Source organism: Sus scrofa, chromosome 9, assembly GCF_054392235.1.
Source record: "Sus scrofa isolate SSC_HxYL_T2T_F1_AM1 chromosome 9, Sscrofa_HxYL_maternal_Yorkshire_Landrace_v2.0, whole genome shotgun sequence".
In the NCBI taxonomy this organism is placed as follows: Eukaryota; Metazoa; Chordata; class Mammalia; order Artiodactyla; family Suidae; genus Sus; species Sus scrofa.
In genome coordinates, this window is record NC_139391.1 from 90,987,961 (window position 1) to 91,015,022 (window position 27,062).

The 27,062-nt window shown below is 36.8% G+C and overlaps 1 protein-coding gene across 3 annotated transcripts in view; it reads left to right on the forward strand.

Annotated features, from left to right (window-relative positions):
- The window catches only part of AHR (aryl hydrocarbon receptor), a 489,182-nt gene that overhangs the window by 248,521 nt on the left and 213,599 nt on the right, over positions 1-27,062 (forward strand). The window contains exons 2-3 of one of the 3 annotated variants that reach the window (XM_084974511.1): positions 19,194-19,297; positions 24,182-24,277. The exons of 1 other annotated variant lie outside the window; for it this stretch is intronic. The gene's annotated coding sequence lies outside the window, so the exon portion shown is untranslated. The remainder of the gene's footprint in view (positions 1-19,193; positions 19,298-24,181; positions 24,278-27,062) is intronic. One more of the 3 variants, XM_084974509.1, reaches the window with a different exon arrangement.

Below are 27,062 nucleotides of genomic sequence, written 5' to 3' on the forward strand. Positions count from 1 at the left end.
TCTCAGGCTAGGGGTTGAATCGGAACTGTAGCTGCTGGCTTATACCACAGCCAGAGCAATTCCAGATCCGAGCCATTCTGTGACCTACACCACAACTCACAGTAATGCCAAATCCTTAACACAGTGAGTATGGCCAGGGATCAAACCTGCATCCTCATGGATACTAGTTGGGTTCATAAACTGCTGAGCCACAATAGGAACTCCCTGATATAGTATATTTTCATTTTCATTCTGTTAAACATATTAAATTTCTTTTCCTGAGTCTTCCACTTTGACCAATGAATTATTTGTTCATTTTCCAAGTGCTTGGGTGATTTCCCTCTTTTCTTTCTATCCCTGATTACATTGTGGTCAGAGAATACGCTATAATTTGAATTCTTTCACATTTGTTGAATTTTTTTTAATGTCCCAGAATATGATCTATTATGACATATGCTCTGTGGGTGCTTAAAAAGAATGTGTACTCTTTTTTTTTTTTGTTTTGTTTTGTTGCCATTTCTTGGGCCGCTCCCACAGCATATGGGAGGTTCCCAGGCTAGGGGTCTAATCAGAGCTGTAGCCGCCAGCCTACGCCAGAGCCACAGCAACACGGGATCCGAGCTCACAGCTCATGGCAACGCCAGATTGTTAACCCAATGAGCAAGGCCAGGGATCGAACCTGCAACCTCATGGTTCCTAGTCAGATTCGTTAACCACTGTGCCACGACGGGAACTCCCTGAGAATGTGTATTCTGCTTCTGTTAAGTAAAGTATTCTAAAAATGTCTATTAGGTTCTTCATTTTTTCTGGATGGTGTTGTTTAGTTCTTCTATATCTTGCTGATTTTCTGTTTAGTTGTTCTTTCAGTTGTTGAGATAAGGGTGTGTCTAACTATACTGGTGAATTTGGATATTTCTCCTTTTAGTTCTATCAGCTTTTGTTTCATATACTTTGCATATCGGTTGTTTGGTATTTATGCTTATGATCGCTATGTCTTCTTGGTGAATTGACCATTTTGTTATCATTATACAATATTCGTCTCTGCCTCTGGTAATTTTATTTGCTGAGTTTTACTTTATCTGATATTAATATAGCTACTGCTTCTTTATTTTGATTAATATTTGCATGAAATATTTTCCAACTTTTTATTTCAATTTCATTATATAATTTTATTTATTTATTTATTGCTTTTTTTTTGCTTTTTAGGGCCACACACATGGCATATGGAGTTTCCCAGGCTAGGGGTCAAATCAGAGCCTCAGCTTCTTGTCTATGCCACAGCCACAGCTATGCAGGATCCGAGCTATGTCTGCAACCTATACCACAACTCATGGCAACACCAGATCATTAACCCACTGAGCAAGGCCAGGGATTGAACCTGCATCCTTGTGGATAGTAGTTGGATTCATTTCCACTGTGCCACATCAGGAACTCCTATCATTTTATTTGAAGTGAATTTATTGTAGAAAACATACTGGGTCATGATTTTAAATCTACTTTGCCAGGCTTTGTTTTTTAATTAAGGTATTTAGACAATTTTTCTTTAATGTAATTTTAATATTTTAAGGCATAAATAACCATATTATTTTTTGTTTTCTCTTTTCTCTTATTTTTGTTCTGTTTTATTTTCCCTGTGAATTACTTGAATATTGTCTAGAATTACATCTCGATCTATATCGTGGTTTTTGGTTTACCTCATTAGTTTTTTTTTTTAATTGTTGCTCTAGGTATGATATCATACATATAAAAAATTTATCACAGTGCAATGGTGGTATCATTTTACCAGAGTGAAGTTTGAAACTTTACTTTCCTTTACATCCCTTTACCCTCCCCTATTTGTAGTATAGTTGCCTTAAACATTTCCTCTGTGTACACATGGAACCACATAAAACAGTGCTACTTTTTTTTGTTTCACTCATCAACCATAACTTAGTGTTTTATGTTTTTGAACACTATGTTCTATTTTCCTTCCTGATTATCCAATATTCTTTTTATTCTTCCTCTTTTTAGAGAAATTCCTTCACCTATTCTTTTAGATATGAACTGTAAGAAACAAATTTTCTTAGCTTTCCTTGATTTCAGAATATCGGGATTTCTTCTTCATTTCTGAAATAGATTTTCATTGGATAGTTGATTCTGTATTGAATAGTTCTTTTCTCTCAGCATTTAGTAACTGTAGTGTAATTTCTCCTGGCTTCTGTTGTCTGTTATGAGAAATTTGCTGTCATTCAAATATTTTTCTTCCAAATGTAATATACTATTTATCACTTTCTTAATTTTTTGTTTGTTTTTTAGTTTTTAGTTTTTTTAGTTTTCCAGTTTCACTATGATGACATGGAATTGGCATGGATTTCTATGGATTTATCCTATTTTTACTTCACTCAGCTTCAATCTGTAGGTTTATGCCTTTTGCCAAATTTGGGAAATCTTCAGTTTTGATAATTTTATTTGATCTTCAAATATGTTTTTAGTTTTCTCTTCTTTCTCCTTTATTTCAAGGACTCCAGTTGAATTAATGCTAGATGTTTTTGTTATAGTCCTTGAGGCTTTGTTAATTTTTTTGAGTCTATTGTTTTCTAGTTGTTTCCAACTCAGTAATTTCTGTGTTCCATTTTCAAGTTCACTCATTCTTTCTTCTGTACCTTCCATTCTGCTGTTGAAATCATTTGTTTTTAAAATCAAAGTTTTGTTTTGTTTTTTCAGTTTTAAAATTTCCCTTTGATTCTCCTTTATATCTTCTGTTTCTTGGCTCACATTTTCTGTTTCTTTCTAATGGTTTCCATTTTTTCATTTGTTTCTAACATGCTCATAATTTTCTTTTCAATCATTTTACAATAGCCTCTTTATTATCTTTGTCAGATAATTCTAGTATCTCTGTAATTTCAGTGTTTCCATCTGTTGATTGTTTTTTTAAATTCAGTTTTATATCTTCCTGGTTCTTGGTATAACAAATGAGTTTTGATTGAGACCTGTAAATTTGGGGTATTGTGAGATTCTGGGTCTTATTTAGACCTTCCATTTTAGCTGATTTTCTGTGATAATAACTATAGCAGGAAAGGAGTGAGGGGGCAGCTTACTACTGCCAAATGGAGGTAGAAGTCCACGTTTCCCACTTGGCTCCCAATGAAATCTAAAGGAAGGATGTTTCCATGTGATTGATCCCTAGGATGGAGTGGAATTTTTGGCTCCTCACATGGCCTTTATTCCTACTTTTCTGGCTAGTTTGTATAGGAGTTATTGACTCCTCTGTGGCTTCCACTGGTACTACTGGGGGAAGAAATGGCCTCCTTCCTGCTGGGTGGTGGTGAGAACCCTGTCTTTCCACCTGGCCTTCTCTGATACCATCCCAGTAGTGGAATGTTGGGCATCTTATTAAAGCCTTGCATATATGGAAATCTAGGCAACTCACCCAGCTTTTGTTGGTGTAGATGTGGGTTGAGCTGTAGTTATTTCTTTGGTATTTGGCTGGAGTAGAGTAGCTCTTATTTAAAAGCTATTTGGGTTTTTTTGTTTTGTTTTGTTTTGTTCCTTTGTTTGTTTTGTCTGTACCTGTTCGTGTTATCAGGTTGTCAGTTTCTTTAACTGGAAATTTGGAATATGTGAGACCAAAAGAAAATTCAGGGAACTCACCATATCATTCCTAAGGTCCCTAGATCACTAGCCATTCTGCCTTCTTTTCTCCTTTCAGATTTTTTGATGCTTATCTTACGTATAAAGTTCAATGTTTTCTGTTAATTAGTGGGAGAAGAAGAAAAAGTATGTTTACATTATCTTTTTGAAACTGGAACATAGAGCTTGCATACTTCACCAAAAGGATATCTTGCCATCACACCAGAGAGTTAATTGCGGCTTAATCTGAAATGCAGTGCACATCTTCCGAATCTCTAAATCTCTAATGAGGGACAGATTCATTCCAGGTCTAAATGATTCTCTTTGTTTAGCAAATTACATTAAAATAGATTACAGCACTGGGACCCATGTTATTGTAGGTTATGAAAAGTAGAAGTGTTGTTTTCGTTTTTATGTAATGCAATGTATCCAAGAATTTTGTGGTAAAAATGAGTGGTATGGTGCTAAGAATGTAGAAAAGGAGTTCCCGTCGTGGCGCAGTGGTTAACGAATCCGACTAGGAACCATGAGGTTGCGGGTTCGGTCCCTGCCCTTGCTCAGTGGGTTAACGATCCGGCATTGCCGTGAGCTGTGGTGGAGATTGCAGACGTGGCTCGGATCCCGCGTTGCTGTGGCTCTGGCGTAGGCCGGTGGCTACAGCTCCGATTCGACCCCTAGCCTGGGAACCTCCCATATGCCGCGGGAGCGGCCCAAGAAATAGCAACAACAACAACAACAACAACAAAAAGACAAAAAAAAAAAAAAAAAAAAAAAGAATGTAGAAAAATGTTACTATTTTAATTTTTTAAAGAAACACCCAAGGCCTTACTATTGATAAAATGATGAGACATTTCAGACTGCTAATGAGTTAGAGGGTAAAACACTGAAAAGTGTATCCCTATGAATTTTCCAGCCTTTTTAGACAGGCACTAGGAGTGTTTATTTTGTTACTTAAAATCAACACATTCAACACCAAAAAGTAACACAGTATGGGAATTCCTGTTGCGGCTCAGTGGTATCCATGAGGATGTGAATTCAATCTCTGGCCTCACTCAGTGGGTTAAGGATTCAGCATTGCTGTGAGCTGTGGTGTAGGTCATAGACATGGCTCAGATCCCATGTTGTTGTGACTCTAGCATAGGCTGGTGGCTACAGCTCCAATTGGACTCCTTGCCTAGGAACCCCCATATGCCATGGGTGCAGCCCTAAAAAGACAAAAATAAAAATAAAAATAAAAAATAAAAATAATAGATAGACAGATATAGATATACACATTTTTTTTCTCACATTATCCTCCATCGTGTTCTAAAACAAGTGACTAGATGTAGTTCCCTGGTCTATAGAGCAGGATCTCACTGCTTATATACTCCGAATGCAATACTTTGCATCTACTAACCCCAAACTCCTAGTCCATCACACTCCCTCCCCCTCCCCCTTGGCACCATAAAACTCCTAGAAGATAACATAGGCAAAACATTCTCCGATATCAACCACACAAATGTTTCCTTAGGTCAGTCAGTCTCCCAAGGCAACAGAAATAAAAACAAAAATAAACCAATGGGACCTAATCAAACTTAAAAGCTCTTGCACAGCAAAGGAAACCATAACAAAAAAAACCCAAAAAGACAACTTATAGAATGGGAGAAAACAGTTTCAAATGATGCAGCTGACAAGGGCTTAATCTCTAAAATATATGAACAACTTATACAACTCAACAGCAGAAAAATCTACAACCCAATTGAAAAATGAGCAGAAGACCTGAATAAACATTTCTGCTAGTCGGGTTCATTAACCCCTGAGCCATGACGGGAACTCCTGGAATTCCTCTGCTTTTTAAAGATGGATCCTCCTTGATGGTGACAGACAGTACAATATCTGTTCCTGAAACAGATGGAAAGGGCAACAACTGTAGTTTCAGGGAACATGATCCAAGAGCCATCCAGTGAGGATGCCCAGTTATAGTGTGGGCCACTCCTTTTTTAGGAGTCCATTACTGGGCAATGAGTCATTGCGTTGTTCAAAATGTCCTGAATGTCAATTACAGAGTAAACACAATTCTAGGCTCTGGAGAAAAAACCGAGACCAATAGCAGAGACAGCCTTTTCTGTCCAAGTACTTGCAAACTGGGAGGTAGGACTGGGCAGACAATCAAATAACAACAAATAAATATAGAATTGCAACTAGGACAAAGGCTAAGAGAGATAATGCTGGGTCCTTTGAATAACAAAATAGGGTACTTTCAATCTGCTGAGCTACATCAATGTAAGACAGAATCCAGAGAGCCCAGAAACAATCAATATGTCATTATGATAAGTGCAGATGTCAGACTCAGGAGCTATAGGTGGGAGAAGCCAGATCTTAGAATAGTCAGAAAATGCATCTTTACAGAGCATCTGTGCTTTATCTAAACCTGGGCAGTGTACCTCAGTCTAGAAATAAGCTGCAAATGTCCAAGAAATTATCTCATATTTACACCCTCAGTGCTCATCCTACAAGGTAGACCCTACAAGGTAATTGTTCCTTTTCTTAACTAGGTTGATGTTTCAAAATGGGCTAAAAATCTTAAAATAATGATACTCTGAAGCATATAGAGAGGGATTTGTTCTTACTTTTGAAGGAAAAAAAGAATGGTCTTTGATGCAAAGAATTGATGTGATATTGACTATCATCTTTGCCTACCATTTATCTTATCTACAGAAAAAATAATGACCTTTTCTCAAAATTCATGGTCAAGAGACTAAGTTAGTAACCAAGGTGTTTAAAAATTTCTCAGGAGTTGGTCAGAAAAGTCGAATTTCTTTTCTGTGAGGTCGCTTACCTAAGGAATAAGAACATAAGTTCATCTTTTAAAAAAAGCTCTAGGGAGTTCCTGCTGTAATGCAGTGGGTTAATGATCTGGCTTGTCTCTGTGGCAGTACTGGTTCATTCTCCGGCCTGGTGCAGTGGGTTAAAGATCCAGCATTGCTGCAGCTGTGGTGTAGGTCACAGATGTGGCTCAGAACCTATCCCTGTGTAGGAATTTCCATATTATGCTGTGGGTATGGCAAAAACAAACAAATAAACAAAAGAAAAAAACTAGCTCTACACAGGTTAAAATAGTCATCTTATTTCATTTTTTTAAGTTCTGTATTGATCCATGCAATATTGAGCATGTTACATGACAGCATAAGGAGAGATTCATTTTACATATAGTTATAGCTTATCTATGGCAAGGTTTTTCCTTTAATATGAAAAAAACCTCAACAAATGGACTTTATAGTCTTAATGCAAGTTAATTTGATATTGGGTGATTCAAATCAATACACCAAATATTATTCCATCTAATTTTCTTAAATATATTTGATCAATTGTATGGCAATCTATTTGATGGCTTTTTGGTAAGTCTTCACCATAGCTGGTGATGGTGGATCACTATTTGGTTGTCGTACCATATATTGGCAGAATTCAGAGAGAACACTAATCATTCTCACATCAATCATCTGAGTTAATTAGCCATGTTATTGCATTGAATACATTTACCTTCTCAATAACTAAAATATAGGAAACTTGTTCTTTGGCTACAATATTTATTTTGTATATATTTTTTCCTGTGGAAATCTCATAATTTATAAAAATATTTAAAAAATCATTTGATGACTTATCTGTTCTCAAAAAGTATACTACAAATATCATTAAGCAACATTAAGTAGTAATTCTGACATTTTGATACACATTATAGCAATTGGCAACATATGGTACTGGAAACAGCTCTGGGCTAAAATTCAAATGATATGTTTTTTTAATTTACCCATTGTGAACGTTGGATACATGACTTAACCTACATATTTTTATTTTCTCATCTGTTAAATGGATATGTTTAACTAACTTAAGAGGTATATTTTAAGAATCAAAATGACAAATGAGGTATGCATATTGAAAACTTTGTGAAAAAGTATACGGTACATAGATATAGTTGTCCTTCAGAATCTGTAAGCAATTGGTCCCAAGAACAACCCCACTCCCTTCCACCCCAGCTTGCCTACCAACACCTGAGAATGCTCAAGTTTCTTATGTAAAATTATATTTGTGTATAATCTACACATATCCTCCCGTATATTTTAAATCATCTCTAGATTACTTGTAATATCTAATACAAAGTAAATGCTATGTAAATAGTTGCTAGCATATGAAAAATTCGAGTTTTGCTTTTTGGAACTTTCTAGAATTTTTTTTTCTGCTCTGCAGTGGTTGCCTCCATGGACATAGAACACATAGATATGGAGTGCCATTTTAACATGACAGATTGGACTCAATTGATAATTTTAATTATTTAATTTTAACCCTTTTCTGTTTTTGGCCACACTTGGCACATGGAAGTTCCTGGGTTGAGGATTTGACTCTCACCATGTCAGTGACCTGAGCCACAGCAGTGACAATGCTGGATCCTTAACCTGTTGAGCCACCAGGGAACTCTTTTAATGATGTGATGATAAGATGGATTTGGCTGAATAGGATAGGGAAAAAAATAACAGTGGCAGAAAAAATTATTTTCTCTCTCAAAACATTTCAGTGGTAGCAATCTTGGGCTAGTATGGTGGTCCTATGATATCATCACTGGCCCAGACCACTCTCATCACCCTTCTTTCTGTGGTTTCTAGACTTACCACTACATATATGAGTTCTAGCCATGAGAGCTGTCTTTTCTGTAGAATGCAGAGGAGGAAGGTGGAAAGGGCGAAAGAGTTCCCTTCCCAGCTGAGTCAACCTACTGTAAAAGGCACTCTTGGAAGAAACAAACGATGACTTCTGCTTGGCAGCTCTCCCCAGGGAGTCTGAAGAATTTAGTCTCTTAGCTGAGTTCATCAGTAGTTTCCTGTGGTCTACAAAACAAAACATCAAACTTCTGCTTTTATGTTACCAACTAGAAAAAAAATGTTGTGAAAGACATATTAGTATCCCTTCCAACTTACCCTACCCCTGAACCTCCCATGTTCCCATGTCCCACACCATCCCTGGTTTGGGGTAGGGTAGCAATGCTCAGAGAGTGTATCAGGGGTAGGCTGATGCTTAAATATATTTCAAACAGAGATACTTGGAAATAAAGAACCTGTTTTTCAATTTTCATATGGTCACTTTGATAATCTAAAAATATTAAATCCTTCATAATTTTTTTAGCAAATATTTATCGAACACTTACCATGTAGTGAATATGGCATAAAATTTTCCTACTGATTTGGAACTTATTGTGGATAAAATGGCAGACAATAAACAAGTCAAAAAATACTTCAAAATATAAGTGCTATGGAGATAACAAAATAGGTTGAACTAGGAGCAAGTATGCTATGAGTAGGGGAGTAGCATTTAGAAAGTGCAATGAAAGAAGGCTCCTTTAAGGAGGGAGAATTTGGGCTGAGATCAACAAGCAGTTTTGTAGGAAATTATAGTATTCATACTATTAACTAATGCTATTTAGCAATCTTTATAACGCAGTGGATGCAATTGCATGTGATATCTGTTCCTTTCTTCCTGTTTCTTTCCTATCCATAAACCAACTCATAGAACCAAAAAAGGATTTCCACTGGTGGGTCATGTAGGGGAAAAGAATGATGAGAACCAGGTCCACATAGACATTTCCTCCTTTTGTTGATTAGTTCTTGATCTACTAAACTGATTATTGCTTCGTATAATAATATGATATGATCAAACCGTATTAAAATGTCATTGACAACATCCCATGAAAAACTCAAGAATCCACCCACGCAGTAAGGAAGAATGTCAAGTATAATCTTTTTCCTTGTTTTCACTTATGGTAAAATGATGACATTTTGATTTTAAAATTATCTTGTTCTAAATTAGCTATTAATGTAGTTATAATGTTTTCATCAGCAAACATTTGTCTGTATCTTAAAGCTGAATTTTTTTTTTCCTGGTAGGAAGATTTGGGTTGCATTTTAGTCTTGTTAACTATTTTTAATGATGTAAAAAGTTCATTCAACATTTGGCACTTGCTGTATGCCATATACCGTACTAGCACAAAATGAGGCAAAACTAACTTAAGTATCAGGAAAAGGACCAGATTTCTGATATCCATTGCCCACTTCATGAAGTCAGATTTAAGGTGGCAGGGATGCATTTTGCTTAAACCCGCTGACCCAATAGTAAAATGTCCATTTCCACCCAATCTACCTTGATCTATTCATGGCTTCTTTTATAGTGAGGAGAGTCTGGGTGCATTCACTTTAGATAACTATCTATGTTTGTGGAATCTGATTGGACCCAAGCCAGTCTACAGTCTATGCCAAGAAGAAAAGAGTTTATAACTTGCCTTCGGGGCTCTTGATTCATCTCCTTGTGTGAGCAGCCTGCCGGCCAGCCCTGTGTTTGAGAGGAAGCTCCTTGGACTGGAACACATGTGGTTTGGCAGGGCCTGGTGTGAACATGTAAGTGCCAGTTACCAGTGCTGGGTTCCAGGGCTACATGCTCATTGTAATCACAGCCTGATCATTATCATGTCTCTGGCAGAACTTGTTTCAAAGGAACCTTACTTATGATTTGAGGGAAGGAAGCCAGTAGAAGGCACATCTAGAAAAATTAGTTGACATTGCTTTCTGTGATTCAGCCTGGGATTATTCTTATAAAGGAAGAGAAGGAAGAGGAAGAAGATCTCAGATATTACATCACCCCTGTTGAAAGGTACTGGGGTCTTTTGCTTGATACAATGTTTTCAATAAATAAGCATGCAATTATTGCATTATTACCATGTACAAAACACCATAGGGGATTATAAAGTCATAAAAGACAAACATCCTGACCTTTGATGAGCTGCAGTTTTATTGGGGAGATAATATAAATATACATGAAAGAGGAAAAAACACATAAGATAGTTTATGATTAAGAGCTAAATAACTAATGTGGTTTGTTCTGTAATTGTTGTGAGAGCTCAGACAAGGTTTTTGGTTTTCTGTGTTTTACAAGTTTATAGGGTAATTGCTTCATCTTGTGGATCACAGAGGAAGCACCACAGAATGTTTCTGTAGGGAAATTTAAGGCAATGGGCCATATTTATTCAACAGATGCTTATTGATAAAGAAATGACCTAATATTCACTCAGAGATGGAATCCACAGAGGTAGAACCTGTACTAGGATCTAGTGTGATATATAGCACGTTAGATATGCCAGGTTTCATTTTGTGAATTTACATTCTCATAGGGCCAGGTGGAGTGAAACAAATTGAAAGAGGGGCCTGATTAGGACAGCGGAACCTCAGCAGTGCCTTTACATACAGCACCAATGATGAGGCAGTGTATTCTAAGAAAGAACTGCACAGTGAAATGGTAATTAATACCTAAATGCCCAAGTGGCCCACACATGATATCAAATAGGAGACATATTTGCAGTAATTTTTGAAGCATTATATGCAAGGGGAAAACTGAAACAATTATCTTTCCAAATATCCTCTTTAATATTTCTTTAAGGGAAAAGCTATAGCTGCCTTTTCTTGTTAGAAGTCTTATCTGAGTCTCTCTCTAGTCTGCAGTGACCACTGACTGTGACCAAACGTTGCAATTTCCATTAAGCTTCTCCATGTCAGGAATGCAATCATGGCTTTTGTGCTCTGGGGGCTGTTGAGCATAGGTAGATGTTGAGGCCAACTAGGCCTCTTCTGCCTCTGCTACAACCGAAGAACTCAGGAATCTAAAGAAATCCACTTCCCTTCCTTTTCTCTTTCTGTGATTTTTTCACGCACCAAATGAGATTGAAATGGGATACTTGGGCTTGCAGAACATGAGAACCCTCTCTACTCCTCTTTACTCTTCCCCACTCCAACAAGGATGGCCCATAAAATCAGCATCTGCATCCACAGGCGTGTTAAACACTGATTTCCATTGACATTCTTGAGGTACCACTTGCTGACTAACATCCAAGTTGGTGTCTATCCACTATCATTCTTCTTCTTTAGTTATCATAAGCAAATTATATACAAATATTTAGAAATGCACATGTTGGATAAAATAGTATTAGGCTTTTTTCCATAATGCTTTAGGCTCAGTGTTAGTTTCTGATGATCTTTATAATGTTATTGGGTAATATTTATGTTTTGAAATGGGATCTGACTTATTGAAAGGAAGAAATTTTGTAATTACTTAAAAAAATAGGCCTCTATACTGTTAACCAAAAATTACTTTAGATTTGTTGTTTCTAATTTTCCAGACTCCTGAAATACTCCATCAAGTTGTTTGTAAAGTATTTGCTTTTGTATCTTTCTTGTTTTACTTTCAGTTGTTCAAAATGTGCTATTTTCTTCTTTTTTTTCCATGTCACCCTTAAAATGTGATTTTCATATACTTTATGCAGTACTGCATTCTCTTGAGTAAGACAATGGGCCTTTTATTAGACTTGGAAAGGATGGAGGAGAACATTGTTAATCAGTCTTGACTGCTGTCGATCCGCTTACCTAAAGCTACCCTTAACTCACCTCTGGAAAGGATATACATGATTTATCAAATGAGTCACTGTATCCAGTGATCCTCTTAAGGCTAAATTGTACTCAGTTCAGGATTCAGACATTGGGTATGACTATGGGATAAGCCTAATCAAAATATATTTATCTAAGAGATCAAGAGTTACCTGGAGGAAGATTAAGCATATAAGGGTTTTAAAGTACACATGTTGGCCAAATTCAGTATATTAGAGTGAGGTGAAATTTGTGGTACAGGTCAATAGTTGTTGATAGTTATGCAGTATCTATATAGTAATATGCTACTTTCTTTTTCCTCTTTTTTGTCCGGAACATGTACGTCTGTTTTCCCCGTCAAAGGCATCCTAGTGTATTGCTTATAAAGCAAGTTTTAAAAGCATGTTAGGGCGTTTCTGTTGTGGCTCAGTGGAAACAAGCCCAACTAGTATCCATGAAGATGTGGGTTTGATCCCTGGCCTTGCTCAATGGGTTAAGGATATGGCATTACTATTAGCTGTGGTGTAGGTCGCAGAGGTGGCTCAGATCCCACATTGCTGTACCTATGGTGTAGGCTGGCAGTTGCAGCTCCAGTCTGACCCTTAGCCTGGGAATCTCCATATGCTGCAAGTATAGCCCTAAAAAAGCAAAAAATTAAAAAAGCATATTAAAAATCTCATTTTCCATTTGCAATTGAGAAATAATGTACCAAAGATCAGTGACTGAATTACTTTTATTAAATAGATCTTAATAATTTAAAAAAGAAAACCTGCAAATCTAATTGTAATGACATTAAATTGATACATTTAGTTTGGAGGAAATGGAATCTTTAATAATTTTAAATTTCCCATTCAAAAATATGGTATGCCTTTCAATTTATTCTCATCTCATTTTACATATTTTGGTAAAAATTTTTAAATATAAGGTGTTCTTATTTTATTATGTTACTATTTTTTTTTGTCTTTTTGCCTTTTCTAGGGCTGCTCCTACGGCATATGGAGGTTCCCAGGCCAAGGGTACAATCAGAGATGTAGCCGCTGGCCTATGCCAGAGCCACAGCAATGCCAGATCTGAGCCATGTCTGCAACCTACACCACAGCTCACGGCAACGCCAGATCCCCAACCCGCTGAGCAAGGCCAGGGATCAAACCCACAACCTCATGGTTCCTAGTTGGATTCATTAACCACTGAGCCACGACGGAACTCCCTATTATGTTGCATTTTAAATTATCTACTATATATGTTTATTTCATATCCTGGCATCTTATTAAATTATTTTAATAACTCTTAAATGGATACATCTAGTAAATAAACATTAAGAAAGGCCATCCTGAAATTTACCAGTACAATCAATAAGCTTGATAGAGCCTACACACTTCAAACAGAGAATATATTATATCCATTGAATATGTATAAAACTAATCTTGTCACATATAAAGCCAAAATAAAAATTTAAAAATACTAATGGTTAATATTTTATGTGACAATACACTAAAACTACTTCAGTAAGTCAGAAACTAGACCGTGATCGTCACCATCTCTCTTATTAACTGAGTGTCATACAAGAATGTAGCTAATTCAATCGGAGAAGAAAATGAAAAAAAAAAACAGGATTAATATTGGTAAAAAGGAGATAAAGATCTTTTTTATGATGATAAAATTATATAGCTAGATCATTCAGGAGACTCTAGATTATACTCTTTATAATAATCAAAATCAATGATTTGGGGACTGCATTCCTGCTTTTATGACAATATCTTTCTTTTTCTTTCTTTCTTTTTTTTTTTTTGGCTGAACCCACAGGATGTGGAAGTTCTTGGCTCAGGGATCAAACCCCTGCCACAGAAGTGCCAGATCCACTGCAGTGACACCAGGTCCTTAACCCATGGTGCCACAAAGGAATTCTGACAATGTCTTTCTAACCAAGCATGATTACTCCAAAGGATGCTTAAATGCAGCAAAGAGCAGCCCTGGTTGCTGTTACAGTGAGGAAAAATATGGGAAAACTATACTCTGACCAAATGGAATCCCCTTTTTTTGACCGATAGGCTATTAATAAAGAATGTCACTGTCACACACCATCCAATGTACCCTGTTCAGCTCTGCCATCATTGACTTTTAGCCATTTCTAAACCAAGGCAAATAGGCAGAGAGGGATACTTTCCCATGATCTTATCATAAGTGACAGCCACTTGATATCATTAAGACTTTTTCAGATCACATTTCCATGTTATTAAAAGTGAAATTTAAATAAAAAGCTCATTAGGGGGAGATACTAAAATTATAGATCAATTCTATATTTACATATTTATTTAATTATTGATATATAAATGTTGGACTTAATAGGAATAATACTTTTTGAAACTTCCCTATCTCTTATTGGTATTTTTCTAGCAGCACAACTTTTGTATTTAGTCATTTTATAAGAACTTTTACACATGATTCTTTTTTCACTTAAGATGCCCTCTGAGGCATAACTATCCCAGACTTCAGGCAATATTACAAAGCCACACTAATCAAGACAGTGTGGTACTGGTACAAAAACAGACATACAGACTAATGGAACAAAACAGATAACCCAGAAATAAACCCAGACACCTACGTTCAATTAATCTTCAACAAAAGAGGCAAGAATATAAAATGGGAAAAAGACATTCTTTTCAAGATGTGCTGGAAAAACTGGACAGCCATATGTAAATCAATGAAACTGGAACACACTCTCATACCATGCACAAAAATAAACTCAAAATTGCTTGAAGACTTAAACGTAAGACAAGGCACCATCAAAATCCAAGAAGAGAACACATGCAAAACATTCTATGACATCAACCTTACAAATGTTTTCTCAGGTCAGTTTCCCAAGGCAACAGAAATAAAAACAAAAATAAACCAACGGGACCTAATTGAACTTACAAGCTTTTGCAAAGCAAAGGAAATGATAAAAAAACACAAAAAGACAACTTACAGAGTGGAAGAATATAGTATCAAATGATGCAACTGACAAGGGCTTAATCTCTAAAATATACAAACAACTTATGCAACTCAACAGCAAAAAAACCAACAACCCAATAGAAAAATGGGCAAAAGACTTGAATAGACATTTCCCAAATAAGATATACAGATGGTCAACAAGCACATGGAAAAATGCTCAAAATCTCTGATAATTAGAGAAATGCAGATCAAAACTACTATGAGATACCACCTCATACTAGTCAGAATGGCCATCATTAATAAGTCCACAAATAACAAATGTGGAGAAGGTGTGGAAAAAAGCGATCCTTCCTTCACTGTTGGTGGGAATGTAAATTGGTATAACCACTATGGAAAACAGTATGGAGGTACCTCAGAAAACTAAATATTCAACTACCATATGACCTAGCAATCCCACTCTTGGGCATATATCTGGACAAAACTTTCCTTGAAAAAGATACATGCACCTGTATGTTCATTGCAGCACTATTCACAGTAGGCTAGACATGAGAACAACCTAAATGTCCATCAATGGATGAATGGATTAAGAAGATATGGTGTATATACACAATGAAATACTACTTGGGCATAAAAAAGAACAAAATAATGCCATTTACAGCAACATGGATGGAACTAGAGACTCTCATCCTGAGTGAAGTAAGTCAGAGAGAGAAAGACAAATACCATATGATATCATTTCTATCTGGAATCTAATATAAGACACAAATGAATCTTTCCACAAAAAAGAAAATCATGGACATGGAGAAAATACTCGTGGTTGCCAAAGGGGAGAGGGAGGGAGTGGGATGGACTGGGAATTTGGGGTTAATGGATGAAATCTATTGCCTTTGGAATGGATAAGCGATGAGATCCTGCTGTATTGCACTGGAAATTATATCTAGTCACTTATGATGGAGCATGATAATGTGAGAAAAATAAGGTATATATGTATATTTGTCTGGATCACCTTGTTGTACAGTAGAAAATTGACAGAACACTGTAAACCAGCTATAATAGAAAAAAATAAAAATCACTAAAAATAAAAATAAAATTCCCTCTAAGAAGAGCAATGATTAAAAATAAGATTAAACAGGAGTTCCTGTATTGGTGCAGCGGAAACGAATCTGACTAGGAATATGAAGTTGCAGGTTCGATCCCTGGCTTTGCTCAGTGGGTTAAGGATCTGGCGTTGCTATGAACAGTGGTGTAGGTCGCAGATATGGTTTGGATCCCAAGTTGCTGCGGCTCTGGTGTTGGCCAGCAGCAACAGCTCTGATTAGACCCTTAGCCTAGTTGCCTAGTTACCTCCATATGCCATGGTATGGCCTTACAAAGATAAAAGACAAAAAAAAAAAAAAAAAGATTAATTAAACAATTATATAGTGAATCAGTTTCTTGAGTTCGGATTTCTGATGAGGATATAATTTTTCCCAGCTGAATTATCAGCTAACAATCTATGTTATTAGAACTAAGGAATTATATTTTAATTCTAGACCAAATATGAAGGGTAAATCATATTATCTAGATTTTGCTCTAAGAATGAGCACAATTTACAGGTTCTTCTTAAATTACATTTACATATTTATTCATAGAAAATACTAAGAAATCTGCCTGCTGTATTTCTACATTGCCTTCAGCTGAAAGCCCCCAAAACACTCTATAGAGATAAAAGTATCTCAGTCTCAACCAATATGTGAAGAAATGAAGGGCTGGGGAGGAGACTACAGGAACAACCCCCACCCCACCCCAACTCCATGGCCTCCAACATTTGACATTAAACGTCCTAGGCTCTCAGACCCATGTTTTAACTCATGTACACTGGGTGATTCAGAGTTTGGCAGGATTCATAAGAGGTGTTTTGTTAGCTGTATATTGTAGCTGAGATATTTTGAAATGAGTTTTTTGAGAGCACAAAACTTGGCAGTAAATCTGGCACCAGGTTCCTGGGTAAGGGTTGGGAGAAACTGAGAGACATGCCATGGGTTGACCAAGTAAGGGTTGGGAGAAACTGAGAGACATGCCATGGGTTGACCAAGGGGGCATAGAATGAAACCCTGATGAATTTTCACAATATTACAGATGGAATGTTCATTACAATTTCTACCCAGATTCATACAGAGTGACCATATCAAGATTGTTCTAGATCATTCACTACTCCCTCTTATGTCCTGAAGGAGAAGCAAAACAAATTAATCAAGGAAAGACCTAAATTAATGACTGATGATTTCTAAAAAGTTTCACAACATCATTTAGGATGAATAGAATCTCTTGTACATCCAGGGAGAAAAAAATGAAATAAAACTCTAATTTTAAACAAACACCTGATGAGTTTTTTTTTCAATATCATTTAATGTTGTAAAAACTAACTGCCTGCAAAAGCAGATCAGATTGCATTTTCAGATTAGTCATTAGGTATTATCTTTTTTTGTTTGTATACTGTAAGAGCCTGTAGGTTACATTGTAATAAGTGTACTGAAGAAAAGCAAAAAAATCAAGTTTAGATCAATATTTGTCTAAAATTTATTATATTCTGAATGTTAAGTATGAGGTCAGAAACAATGTATGATTTTTTAAAGATCTGTTGAATATTTTTATTTTTTTCATTTCAGGCAATGCTTAATGAGTATTTTCAAATATTTTATTTTTTGTGTTTTTCTTTTTTTTTTTTTTTTGTCTTTTGGCTGCACCTGTGGCACATGGAGGTTCCCAGGCTAGGGGTCGAAATGGAGCCCTAGCTGCCAGCCTACAGCATAGCCACTGCAATGCAGGATCTGAGCCATGTCTGCAACCTACACCGAAGCTCACAGCAATGCCAGGTCATTAACCGACTGAATGAGGCCAGGGATCAAACCTGAGTCCTCATGGGTGCTAGTCAGATTCACTTCTACTGAGCCACAATGGGAACTCCTTTTTTTTTTTTTTTTTTAATTTTAATTCATCCATTTAACAGATATTTGCTAAGCACCTATAATGTACTAGGTACTCAGCTCTTGGGGAAACAGAACAATTCCTTCTCTTCTAGAGCCTTCATTCTTGTTAAATAATAATAACAGCATAAATTGTCATTTGTTAGCTTGTGTTAATTGCCTTAAAGAAAAAATAAAGCATAGAGAAAACAGCAGGTGCCTCAGGGTATATGGTTTGCATATACTCTGGTTTGCAACTTTAGAGTGTGTGTCCAAAGACTTCACAGTATAGATAAGCCACAAGGATATATTGTAAAGCATAGGGAATATAGCCAACATTTTGTAATAACTTTAAAGAGAGTATAATCCATAAAAATTTTAAATCTATGTTGTGCACTTCAAACTAATCTATAAATCAACTATACTTCAGTTAAAACAAAAACAAAGATGACCTCACTGAAAAAGAGACATTTGAAAAACCTGAAGTGACAAAATACACAGAAAAATGGTATTAGTTTTCATCTTCTTTTCAAAAGAGTTAAAATAGTTTCTAAGTATTTAAAAATGGCAATATTAGGATAATTTATTCCATCAGTCATTAGATGAGAAAGGTGTGTACAGTCCACAGTGGATCTACGGTCATCTCCAAAGATGGCCTAGCTGTTCTGCAGCAGCCTAACAATTTCCGTTTAATTCTAGATGATTTTAAAATTCAGTGTTTTGTCTTTTTGAAAACTAAGGATATGGTCATTTTATGGCCCTAGCTTTAACCACTTAATGACTTTATATAATAAGCAAGAACATTCCATCCTCCATTCTCTGACCAGAATAATAACATCATGAACAAGACAAAGAAGCCTGACAGAACTGAGACCTAATTGTGGGCTGAATGCTCCCTAAGTCTCCTTGTAACTCGAGAACATATTTAATTTCTCTCAGTTTTCTCACCTCTTAGTGATCACTTTGCATCCAATGATCCTTCAAGTTTCTTGTTAGTTGTAAATGGTTATCATATCCCAAATTCTGTGATTTCAACCCACATTTCTGTGCCTTTTCCTAAAATAAAGGGCTGCGGGGCCGTAACTTGTTTGGTGGGAAGTTCTGTGGATGGCTTAACAGATCATGCTAGGAATCCTGAACATGCCTGTCTACCTTTGCCCATGTGAATCATTTTCTCAAAATTTCAGCTGTATCCACTTATTGAGGAATTTGTTAGTGCTCTTGCCAAAGTGCTTACCCCATTGCTCAATCTGCATGCCAAGGAGCCACTCCATCTCCTGCTATTGTTTTCCAGAAGCTGCAGCTGCCCAACATAGCTGGAAGCAGTGCTTTGAAGTGCCCTCACACCTGGGGTAGTCCTGTTTTATCTCACCAGGCCCAGATTCCGGGAATCCTCAGGTAATCCTTTGTTTCCACAGGGTTGCTCAGTGAAAAGGTTCTGTGATGTGTCTTACTGAAGAATTAATTCTTTAAAAGCTGACTCTGCTCTGGCACTGGGATGGCATATTTATTTATTTGTTTGTTTATGCTTATTTTGGAGGGAAAGAGTATGAATCAGAGCTCAAAAGCTCAAAGTCCAGATTAATTTTATTTTATTCTCTGCTATGTCGATGATGATTTCTAAGTACTTCCATTCACATGAGTCTCTTCTTTTCTGAGCAGAAGAGGCAGTGCATTGTGGAATAGCTGAAAGAGCACAAGTATAATTTGGAAATGAATGAATTGGATGTGAAGCCCAACTCCACAGCTTAATTGGTTGATATTTGGAAAAATTCTATTGTTGCAACTACTGACTATTGAATGTTATTACATACACATACCTAATATGATTTCTTTTGAAATATAATTGTGATCATGCAGGTTTTGTGCAAGTGGGTAAAAGAGAATGCATGTAAAACATACAATCACTAAAGTACCCAACATTTGAAAAGTATTAAATTCTCTCCCTTTGAACTCTGTTTTTCAATATTTAAGCTGAATATTGTTATTTTTTAGTTGTTTCATATTTATACATTTTATCTCATTCATCATCTTATAAATTTTGTGAGAAAAATTACCTGTACCACATATTTCTTTTAGGGTCTCTAATGCAGTCTCTGAACTACTTGAGGGTTTAATGAGTTACTAATTTAAGACCTAGCACTCAGCACACTACCAGGCGCATAATAATTGCTTAATAAGCATTTTATGAACAAGTGGGTTTCCTCAATGATTTACTGTATTTTTAAAATTCTGAGATCCAATTTACTGCCTCAGAAGTTTTCTTCCAATCAAAATTCCACTTAATAAAAGCAATGATACTTGGCTGGACCTACCATAATTTATTTCAAAATGCTTCTAAAGTCAGAGGCCTCCCAGGCTCACATTTCTGCAATACTAGGTCATGTCCTAGGGCTTCAAGGGAGCCAGACTACCCAGAAGGGGATATGCACATACAAAGATGTGTTTTTAAAAGTAATGTGAACTGGAGACTGGCACTTGCCATCTGCCTCTACACAGACTGAAACATGAGCCACTGCAGCTGCCGATCCTCAACATCTCCTTAAAGAGCTCAGGGTGGAGATCAGGGGTGAGGCACTCTGTGCTCTGGGAAAACTGGTACAACAGGTCTTCAGATAGTTGGATATTTTCAGGAGAAGATTTTATGAGCCCAACTCTTGCATCTCCCCATATCTTGAAAATCACTAAAATTCTCTCTGGTAATGTCTGCTCCTGGTCACTAACAGCGACCTTCACAAGACAGCAGAAACCTTTAGTAAAATGTGTACTTGGTTGAATGTACTTCCCCTTTACCAAAGTCACACCTATACTAACATCCCCCCACCTCTTTAGAGTGGTATTTCACAGCTATCTGAAATGCTGCCTCCCGGACTATAGTCCTAGCTTTGCCCCCAATAAAACATAACTCTCAATTTTAAGTTGTGCATATTTTTTAAGTCATCAGTAATGAAGTTCCAAATAGGCATACAGGAGATATGTATCTAGGCTTAACCTCATGCCAAATTCTGCAATGTTCAAAATATAACTGGCCAAGGTCAAAGAAAGTGGTCCGTGTTTTTTAGATTGTCCTGTCATGTCACTCTGTGTTATTTCTCTTGATTCCTGCCCACATGCAGCAAGGATTTGGGGGTGTGGGTGGTCTGGTGGGGGACTGTTCCAGCTGGGAAGTGCTTCAGTGGTGCCTGGATAGGGCCAGAGATCTGGCCATGTAGGAATGTAGTAAGAAGGCTCTTTAGGCAGGAGGGTTCAGTTCAGGATAGGAACAGCTCTGGGTCAAAGGCAATTCCCCTCAAAGTGACAGCACCTTAGGATGAAAGTTGTAGCTCTTGATAGAGCGCTTTAGGGGCCATAGCCATTCTGTCTCCCAGAGCAAAAAACACTCCCGCTGTAGATTCCCTCAGAGGTCATAATCAAGTTTGAGTCAAGTTTGCAGCAGTGCACAGCAAATTTTATTTACGCCTTCAGAGAGAAAGCGGGCCATCCTGAAGCAGGGACTGGTCTTGCTTGCAACTTCCCTTGTATTCCCATGCCCTGAACCTTATTTGGAACCCAAATTCTCCCACCCAGGGCCCACTAATTTTTTCTGTCCCAGCACCCCTGTGCCATACATAAGGACTGAGTGTTGTTTGATCTCTGTGTGGGACATATTTGATCTTCTGATTGGTTTTGGGCAGGATACCTTTTTTGTATGGGGAACAGATTATATAGAGGTTGGGTAAGGACTGGGTGACATTTCTTCCCTAGTAAGAAGTGAGCAGCTCAAGTTTCTTAAGGTGGGGAGAGGGGCATTACAATGAGACATGGACAGAGGCTTTTGGGTTTAATCTCCTTGAAGGGGACTTGAAGCCTGTAATAGTCCATTCTAGTTTTAGCAACTAACAACTTTTTAAATATTTTGAAGAAAACATCTACTGGAATTTTGCTTTCATATCCAAGAGTCAGGATGTGAATGCTGATTGTTAAATGGTTTGCTATCAGGAGAGCTTTAAATAATATTTATTTTCCCCGCACAAGAAGAGAAGAGAGGTGGGCCCAGGTGCCAGTCATCTAAATAAATACGTGAGATAAATTTAATGTTTTGAATGACTATGAAAGAAACATGTTTAGGCCAGGTGTCTCTACTTTGGATAAGGTCAGTTGAGCAATTTATTAAAAATTAGACTTGGTCTGGGGTGAAATTCAGGAATCTGCATTGTAACAGGTAGCTCAGGTGATTCGGACTCTAGTTATCTATTGATCTCAGTAAGGGAAACTGTCTTAGACTCTGCACTTCTTAGGAAAGAGCATGTGGATTTTATAGCCAAACAGAACTCAGTTCACATCCAAGGTTGCCATTTTACTGTCCTTGTGGATGAGTATGGGGAAGAATGTAAACTTTTTGAACCTCAGTTTCCAATGGTAAAGCTGGATAATTCTCACCATGTAGGTAAGATTAAATAAGGTACTTTACCTTGGGCATTTTGTGCATCAAAAATTAATCACCCAATGGAATTATACACTTTTAATATGTATAAGTGCTTTTGTGCCCTCCTAAATGTAACAGCTATTAATTTTAATAGGGAAATATATTGTGCCCACATTGATAGAATATTCTAAGCTAGATTCAGTTCCTTAATTTTTCTATGGTTGCTTAAGAATGGAAACCTTGAAAACTGCCACTAGTGGGAGTGTGGTACCTAAATGTGTCAATGTGTCATTCATTTTGAATCAGATCTAAGAGTCTGTTGAATGTTTTAATAGACAAAAGTTGTTCAAGGAAACATATGATTTTTATACACTTTGTTGCCCTAAATTTTAATATAAGAAAAAACCTTGGGAGTTCTTATGATAGCTCAGTGATAAGAAACCCAACTACTACCCATGAGAATGTGGGTTTGATCCCTAGCCTTGTTCAGTGGGTTAAGGATCCAGCGTTGCCCTGAGTTGTGGTGTAGTTCTCAATGTTTGGATCCCATATGTTCCTGTGGCTGTGGTGTAGGCCGGTAGCAGCAGCTCTGATTTGACCCCTAGCCTGGGAAATTCCATATGCCAGGGATGGGGCCCTAAAAAGCAAAAAAAAAAAAAAAAAAAAAAAAAGGAAAGAAAGACAAAAAAGAAAAAAAAAAACCTCACCCATTTCTGCCTCTGTAACTCTATTTAAGTCAGTGTAATTTCCCTTAAGAGTAAACTGAAGTGATTACTCAGGCACGCAATAGCTGTAAGTTAATCTTTGAGCTTCCTGGTATGTTTGCTGCTAATGCACCTAGAGGCGGATGGGTTTCATGATTGCGTTGTGCTGAGGCCAGTCCAGAGGTATGGGTGCACTTCGTGGCACAATTACTGTCACCAGGGAGAATGCTAAAGGGAACCCAAGCCCAAGGTAATACTTCCTGAGGTATCACTGAGTTGGAGGCCCTCTGACATTGCCCTGTGAGAACCTTTCCATGGTGCCTCAGAGGTTTGTGTTCTTCAAAGTCTCACCCTGTACTTAATATTTGCCGTTCCACAGTCTTAGGTGAATATACTGGACTTGATTGTTTGCATATCTATCTGCAACTAAGACATGGATTGTAGTTTACTTCTTTTTGTATCTGCTGAGAAAACAGTGTCAGGCACTGAATGAATTAGTGAATGAATGAATAAACAAATTAATAAATGATTATTCTTACTCACACACCCACTTCCCGGACTAAGTAGTTCTCTCCTGCATTAAGTTTCTCTATGGAATTGTATAAATGTTTTGCCTAAACAAAGGGTAAATTTGTTTCATTTGTAAATACTAGTGCTACAGGATTAAGTAAATAATTGGACTTTTATTCGTAGGGAGTATTTTTATGACATGTTCAATTTCATTTCTAGTGATTGGTCTGCTCAGTTGATCTATTTCTTCTTGATTCAGTTTTGGTAGGCTGCAAGTCTCTAGAAAATTGTCCTTTTCTTCCAGGTTGTCAACTTTGTTGGCATACAATTGGTCATAGTATTCTTTCATGGTTTTTTGTATTTCTGTAGAATCCATTGTGACGTCTCCTTTTTCATTTTTTATTTTGTTTATTTGGGTTTTTTCTCTCCTCTTTTGGTGCATCTAGCCAGAGGTTTGTCAATTTTGTTTACCTTTTCAAAGAACCAGCTCTTGGTTTTATTGATTTCTTCAATCGTTTTTTGAATCTCTATTTTATTGATTTCCTCTTTGACCTTTATGATTCCCTTCCTTCTGCTGACTTTAGATTTTGCCTGTTCTTCTTTTTCTAATTCATTTAACTGTTGGGTTAAGTTGTCGATTTGAGATTTTTCTTCTTTTTTCAGAAAGGCCTGTATTGCTATGAATTTCCCTCTGAGCACTGCTTTTGTGGCATCCCATAGATTTTGAGTGGATGTGTCTTCATTATCATTTATCTTGAGGTATTTTTTAATTTCCTTCTTGATTTCCTCATTGACCCATTGGTTTTTTAGTAGCATGTTGTTTAGTCTCCATGTAGTAAGTTTTTTTCTCATTTCTTTCCCTGTGGTTGATTTCTAGTTTTATGCCATTGTGGTCAGAGAATTATTGAAATGATTTCTATATCCTTAAATTTGTTGAGGTTAGCTTTGTGCCCCAGAATGTGATCAATTCTTGAGAATGTTCCATGTGCACTTGAGAAGAATGTATATTCTGATTTTTTTGGATATAATGTCATGAAAATGTCAATTAAGTCTAACTTTTCTATTGCGTCCTTTAGGATCTCTGTTGCCTTATTGATTTTCTGTCTAGAGGATCCGCCCATTGCTGTGGGTGGGTTGTTACCCATGACATGTTTCTCAGAACTAGAAAAAACAATCCAAAAATTTATGTGGAACCACAAAAGGCCCAGAATTGCCAAAGCAACTCTGAAGAACAAAAACCAAGCAGGAGGCATAACTCTCCCAGACTTCAGGCAATATTACAAAGCCACAGTCATCAAGACAGTGTGGTACTGGTACCAAAACAGACACATAGACAAACGGAACAGAATAGAGAACCCAAAAATAAACCCAGACACCTTTGGTCAATTAATCTTTGACAAAGGAGGCAAGAACATAAAATGGGAAAAAGACAGGCTTTTCAGCAAGCATTGCTGGGAAACCTGGACAGCTGCATGCACATCAATGAAACTAGAACACACCCTCACACCATGCACTAAAAGAAACTCAAAATGGCTGAAAGACTTAAATATAAGAGAAGACACCATCAGACTCCTAGAAGAGAACATAGGCAAAACACTCTCTGACATCAACCTTACGAATATTTTCTCAGGTCAGTCTCCCACAGCAATAGAAATAAGAGCAAAAATAAACCAATGGGACCTAATCACAACTTACAGAATAAGAGAAAATAGTTTCAAATGATGCAACAGACAAGGGCTTAATCTCTAGAATATACAAGCAACTTATACCAGTCAACAGCAAAAAAGCCAACAACCCAATGGAGAAATGGTCAAAAGACCTGAATAGATATTTCTCCAAGGAAGATATACAGATGGCCAACAAGCACATGAAAAAATGCTCAACATCTCTGATTATCAGAGAAATGCAAATCAAAACTGCCATGAGATACCACCTCACACCAGTCAGAATGGTTGTCATTAACAAGTCCACAAATAACAAATGCTGGATGGGGTGCAGAAAAAAGGGAGCCCTCCTGCACTGTTGGTGGGAGCGTAAGCTGGTACAACCACTATGGAGAACAGTATGGATGTATCTTAGAAAACTATACATGGAACTACCATCTGACCCATCAATTCCACTCTTGGGCCTATATCCAGACAAAACTCTACTTAAAAAAGGAACATGCCCCAGCATGCTCATTGCAGCTCTATTCACAATAGCCAAGACATGGAAACAATCCAAATGTCCATCGACAGACGATTGGATTTTGAAGATGTGGTATAATCTACACAATGGAATACTACTCAGCCATAAAAAAGAACAAAATAATGCCATTTGCAGCACCATGGGTGGAACTAGAGACTCTCATCCTGAGTGAAGTAAGAAAGAGAAAGACAAATACCATGTGATATCTCTTGTATCTGGAATCTAATATAAGGCACAAATGAACCTTTCCACAGAAAAGAAAATCATGGACTTGCAGAATAGACTTGTGGTTGCCAAGGGGGAGGGGAAGAAGGGGGGCAGTGGGGGAGCTTGGGGTTAATAGATATAAACTGTTGCCTTTGGGATGGATTAGCAATGAGATCCTACTGTGTAGCACTGGGAAGTATGTCTAGTCACTTATGATGGAGCATGATAATATGCGAAAATAGAATGTGTACATGTATATGTAACTGGGTCACCATGCTGTACAGTAGAAAAAAAATTGTATTGGGGAAATAACTATAAAAAAAATAAAAAAGAATCTGAAACTGCCACAAGGTATGGCATAGGTCAAAGCTGTGACTCAGATTCAATCCCTGGCCCAGGAACTTCTATATACTGCACGTGCAGCCATAAAATTAAAAAAAAAATTTAAAAAAATAATAATTGGGCTTGTGATTTGTTAAACAGATGAAAAAAGATATTTTATTTATTTATACTTTCTACTAAAGGGTCTCAGAAATCATTTTAGCGGGTATGCATATCTTTAAAAACAGATCTCAAATCACAGAAGGCTAAGGAAATAATTTTATAATTTCAGATTTATTTATATAAGTTTTAAAGCAAATCCATAACTATCCTGAAAAATAAACCATACTTTCAGAGGCTTCTACTAACCTCTTATGCCCAAAATATGTAGAAAAGAGCTGTTGCAATGTTTAAAGCTTTTTTTTTTAATATAAAATAACTAAAATTCTGAAACTTTTTTATAAATGTTATTTTGGAGTTCATTTTGTAAAATATTTTAAAATGCTGAAAAACCCAATCTGTATTCAACTTGAAGCCAAATAATGATATGAAAGGAGAAAATGTCATCTTTCTGGATAATATTCTCAATAATTCTGAATGAGCTGTGCTTAAACACAGTATCCCTAAAATAAAGTCAGGTTGGATTTCCCCCTAGATTACGGATGTTCCAAGCGTATCTTACCTGCCGTGATGTCATATTTTTCTCTCCATCAAAAGATTTAGTCAATTTAAAGATCTTCACTCAGTTCTAGAAATAACTAACACAATCTTTGATGGCTCCCTTTAATTAACAGAATATTGTCCAAAAACCTCATTATACTAATTTCAT